Source organism: Vombatus ursinus, unplaced genomic scaffold, assembly GCF_900497805.2.
Source record: "Vombatus ursinus unplaced genomic scaffold, bare-nosed wombat genome assembly UNPS02014945.1, whole genome shotgun sequence".
In the NCBI taxonomy this organism is placed as follows: domain Eukaryota; kingdom Metazoa; phylum Chordata; class Mammalia; order Diprotodontia; family Vombatidae; genus Vombatus; species Vombatus ursinus.
The window spans coordinates 15,470,101-15,476,100 of NW_020954723.1; positions in this window are offsets into that span (position 1 = coordinate 15,470,101).

Here is a 6,000-nt window from a genome sequence, read left to right on the forward strand (position 1 = left end):
AAGGAATATGTATTCATCCCCTGTTGGAGAAGACAATGTGTAAATATCTAAATGCATACAGGCTACATGCAGAATACATGAATGCAATCTGAAAGGGATTAATAACTGGAAACACTCATCTCTCCATCCTGTTGGAAGAAGTGAAAGGATTATGGCTTCTTTCCTACTTAGCTCAAAGATATATTTTTATACTCCCATGAAAATCAGAGGGGGAGAGCCAAGAAAGTTGAGGGAAATTTTGGTTTCAACAATTTGCTTAAGAGCACACTGTGCCAAATTATCAAATATTCATGATGTAACAGTTTGGGGAATGGGGCTCCAAAATGTCATCCCTCTCAGATAGCATGTATCTATTTCACTAGAGGGATCATGAAACCAGGTGAATTTTTACTGAGCAAACTGGAGTATCTGCATAGCATTTCACACTTCTGTGGGGATGACATTTTGAGAACCGAAACTTTTAACACTAAAATGAAGTCACATTGCTTTTAACTTCCATACAAATTTCAGATTGTCTTACAATGGATAGCTTTCCCCGTTCACTGAAATGGGACATTATAGGCCCAGGGTCCCAAAGCAAATCAGGGCCAAAAATCTAAATTCCCATTTATTTTTTTCTTGAGTCAATGTCATCCATGATTTGGGAGCTTTAAACAACTGACAGGAGAATAGGCATAGTACTGCTCATTGATGGAAGTTAAGGGAGCTTAGGGATGTTTCAGGCATAACCATGAAACTATTAAGGATGACATTCAGGTGATGAATTATCAAGCTTCCTTTGGGTCAGTGTCACCTGATAGTCATGGACAAATCAGATTCAAGCAGTTAGAACAATCTAAGATACGCAGGCTCCCACTTTCTACATATTGAACCCCTCCTAACAGCAAGTATGACCACCACCTGGTTAATCAACTTGGGAAGTCCATATTGGCACCTTTACCAGAGATCCCTCTCATGGCCCTTATGTCACTCCCGTGAGTCGATCTCTTGCCTCCCAAATGTGATATAAAAATTGGTGAAAAAATTTTGTCTGATCCTTTCTAAGCCTTTCTACGAACTGGTTCCTGACAGGGGCAAAAGTACAGATGTTTGGAACTTGACACTGCATGGTCCTACCTCTAACCATGACAGTGGCCAAACCCAGCCAGCCTTTGGCACCCCAGTGCCACTATCAAGAGACAGAACCCTAAACTGGATGTACTATTAGTCTGATCCACTGTGATATTGCTTATGTTCTTATGTTCATGTATTATGAGAGAAAAAATATATATTAAATAGGTTTGTGGGGGTGAGGTCAAAGGTTTGGATTCATCAGGTGGTGATCACTCCTGAAGCTTTGACTAACTGTCAGTGACTTACAGCCTCAGGGAATTGCCTGGAATATGAGGAAATTGAATGATGTATATCTAGGGTCACACAGGTAGTACATGTGTCTGAGGCAGGAGCTGAATCACTACCCCCCATTCTGCATCTCATTACTTAAATAGACAGTGTTTTGAAATGCCAACATAGTTTGACAAAGTCCACAGAATTTTAGAGTTGGCAGTGGCTTCTGTGACCATCAAGTCCAACCCATACCCCCAAAAGTCTCTCCTCAGTATTGGCTTGAAGGCTTCTAATGAGGGGGCACCCATTTCTTCTCTAGGCATCTCATGCCAGTTTTGGATAGTGAGAGGCAGGAAGGTAGCAAGACCTGCAAAGGAGATTCCAGACAATATTTTTCTTTTATAATTTATTTTTTTTACCATCCTCCTCCCCCAAAACCAGCAAACAATAATTACTCTAGTGAGATTTTCCTTTTCTTCCTGGCTGCCTGACTCTTGCAAATACTGACATGAGCCCCCAGAATCTGCTCATGGCAGCAATTTATCTAATGTTAATCCTATTTTTATGATGGGAAGCCAAAAGCAGTTTACAAACCTTTTTCACAGTCTGTGCCTTCTTTGACTTACAAGTTTTGCTAGTTGAACCCCAGTCAGGAAGAGGCTTAAAACAGAACAACAAATGACAAATGAACATAAAAGAAACAGCCCATTAAAAATATATTTCCTATCTTGTTCCTGGTTCAGTGTGTTCCTTGCCATGTGAACCTCAGAAGCTTGCTGGGGTGAAGAAAATAGGAACAGCTTTCTTTTTGAAATTGGGCACAGTTTGTCACGAAGCTTCCAGCTAAACTGCATTTTTTGTTTTGCTGTTATGCTTGGATTTCAATAAGACTTAAAAAAAAAAAAACCCTCTCTCAATCTCACTCAAGCAACCCACCCACCAAAGCCCTCCTCAGACTCCCTAGGATAAATAGTCTACTGGGCTTTCTGTTAATAATGCTCTGAGGTGTTCTTTTTAACTGAACAATTAAGAGAAATTTCTAAGAAACTGAACCATATGTGACCTAAATTGGCTTCATAAGTGCCTTTCAGAGCAAAGAGAGCAGCCTTCACAGGCATAATCACCTTCCACCTTGACATTAATTATGCGCTGCAGTGTTCAGGAAGCAATGCTCTCGGCCAGGAGTATAAGCACTTGTAAAGTAAACATGTCAAGCAAGGCATAAAATTGTAAAATGGAGAAAATAGTAAATCCTATGCTGTTGCAATTCTTTTCTCCATTTTTTTTCATGACTTTTGAACCACAGCCTAACAAAGGGATGGCATTTCTTTCTTCAAAGAGATTTGAGATGACTCAACAAGACTGTGCTTTGGGTTTCTTGAAAGAGAATAAGAGAAAAGGAGGCATTTTCCACTCTCCACTTCGTGACTGAAAATAAAAGGGCCTGCTGATTTAAAGAACTGCTAAAGCCTCCAGGAACCTTTAAAAAGCATTCTCTATAGGAAGAGTTTGGTTTCTTTACATCCATATGATCTGTAGTTCCCTTCCCCTCTTTCTTCATTACCAAGGACATTTGCATGACAGCAGGATCCTGGTTGCCTGTGAGCTCAACTATTCCCACTTCTTATTTTCTAATTTAGTATCATCATTCCTTGTAGGTGACATTCCTATTAATTGCTATAAATGAAGTCCCAATGTCACAAACAAAAGATCCTAACATTAACCAGAGGCTTGGCTTAATGAAAATACTTTGTTAATCATCGAAAGAATCCTATATAATTCAGAAAGACCATTTAATCCACAAATGAAAAATGGTTATCTCAGGAATAAACTGTTTCCCCTCGATGACAACAGCCTTCTAACTTTTACTCAAGACTGTTTCTTGGCAAGCTGTTAGCTTTACCAGCAAGAGATAATTGACTGGGAAATTTTTGGTAAAGTCAGGAATCAATAGATTAAAAACAAAAATCAGAATCATCAAATTTCAGAAAGCAGCTCAGAGGTCTTCTATCCCCATGTGTACCACCATTCACAGTCTCTGGCTTAATGAATGCTTGTTGATTAATTAATTGATTGATTGATACAAATTATCAGCCTTTCTCTTGAGCCTGCTGTCTTCTGAGGCAGCCTATTCTACTTTTTATTGGATGTTTCAAACTGGGTGTCCCAGTTTGTCATTTCAAACTTAACATGTCTAAACTAGAACTCATTGTCTTTCCCCCCAAACCAATCAGTAAGCCGTATTTGTGTCAAGGGCATCACAATTCTTACAGTCTCCAAGGTTCACAACCTCATTATAATCCTCAGATCCTCAGTCTCCTTCACCCCACATTGCCAAATCAGCTGCCAAATCCTATTGTCTCTGCCTACACAACATCTCTCACATCCAATCCCTTCTCTCTGTGCACAAAGCCACCACCTTGGGCCCTTCTTACCTCCCACCTGTACTACTGCAAGGTCTCCTAACTGATCTCCCTGCCTCAAGTTTCTCACCACTCCAAGTCATCCTCCATACAGCTGCCAAAGTGATTATTTTAGACACAAATTATTTTAGACACATATTTCTCTTCAATGCAATAAACTCAAATAGCTGTTTATTATTTGTAGGCCAAACTCCTTTGTTTGGCTGTTGAAGAGATTCACACCTTAGTCCCAACTTATCTTTCCAGACTAATGGGACATTACTCTCCCTTATTCACTCTATTTTCCAAACAAATTGACTTTCTCTCTGTTCCTCACACGCTATTTCATCTTCCATCTTCATTCCTTTACTTTGGCTTTTCCCCATCTCTGAAATACCCTCGCTCCTCACCTCTGCCTTATAGAATCCCTGACTCCCTTCAAGACATAGCTCAAAAATTATCTTTTACCTTGATCAACCTAACTACTAAAGCCTTCCTTCTTTAACTACCTTGTATTTACACATGCACACATATATACATAAACACACATCTGTGTGTATGCTTGTGTTATTTTTCCCCTGAGGAATGTGAGCTCCTTGAGAGCCAGATACTATTTCAAGTTTGTCTTTATGTCCCCAGTACCTAGCAGTATCTGGAACATAGGTTCTTGATAGGTAGCTATTAATTGATTCTCTTCGTTTTTCCTTTTACAAAGTCTAAATCTCCTTTCTGCAACTCCTTGCACTGACCTCAGGGGACAAGGAGGATGTATTTAGTCCTTATTCCACACAATAAACCTTCAATACTTGAAGACAGCTATCATGTCTTCCATCGGTTAAACTTCCTCAGTTCCTCTACCTGATCTTCACAAGGAATGAATTCTAGACTTTACTTCCATCTTCTTGACTCTTTCCAAATATTAATGTCCTTCAAAAGATGTGGTGCTCAGAAATAAACAAAACACTATGGATGTGGTCTGGACAAGGCAGAATATACAGAGAGACCTTTCATGGACACTGTGTCCCTCTTATGGCAGCCTAAGATTGCATTAGCTTTTTGGACATCAGGTCATATAGTAGACTCAGGATGAGCTTGTATTGCATTTAAATCCCTAGTTTTTTTTCTTTATTTGACTCTTGTCTAGTTATAATTTTCCCCTTTTATATCTGTGAAATTGATATTTTAACCCATGTAGGATTTTACATTTATCTATCAATATTTATTTATCAACATCTTTTTAGATTTTGCCATTTCTCTAGCCTGTTGAGATTTTGCTGGATCCTGACTATCATTAAGCCTCTTAGCTATCCCTTCCAACTTTGTGTTAAGAAATGCACTTTTTTAAAAATATGCTATATCTGCCTTCATCCAAGTTATTGGGTTATTATTTGTAGGCCAAACTCCTTGAAAAGGACAAGGCCACAGACAAATCTCTGGTTCCCTCCACTAGATACTGACCTTAAGTTTGAATTAATACATTAAGGATCAGTTTTTAGATTTTTTTATTCCAACTAGTCCCAAATGAGGCTTTTTTTTTCCTGCCAAGAGTATGCTCAATTTAGAAGTCATGACTTTTGGCTGGACATTTGATGGCGTCTTCTGTGGAAAAAGATGGAAATGTAAGTTAGATGAAAATAGAAAGCTTCAGACTAATGGCTGCCCGATGACTATGTGGCATTAACATCATTGCTGCCTATTATGCTTGAATCCCAAAGTGCTTGCCTCCAGAGATAAAATAAATGGTGATTCCTCAGCTGTGCCCAGTCCAAGAGAGCCTCTGTTTGGCTCTTCAATAATAATAATAATAATAATAATAATAATAATGAACAATTTGCTGGTTTTGTGGTGAGTCAAAGCCTAGAGGCTCACTTTGGAAACTTACTGTCTTGAGAGGGTTCTGACAGTCAGAGCTCCCGATTGGCTTGGAAAATAGTCTGTTATCAGAGCTGTTTTGGTGTGAGCCTCTGCAGGAATCACATGCTGAATCAGCAATTAGTGAGGCCCATTTTATACCCCATTGGCATCTGGTTCTCTCCCCTATTCAAAGTCATTCATTTCCAAATAAATCTGCTGAGAGCAGAGATCAGTTGCTGACAGCTGGCTTTGCAAGCATATCTTTTTTCATCAACCACACAACTTCCAATGTGGTTAGGGGCATAAGTGGAAATCAATGCAGTCTTTCTTTTCTAGTGTCCCATAACATAGCAAGGGCAGAAATCTGAAAATCAACGTGCAAATATTTTGTGAAAACAAAATGAAATTGGAACATACC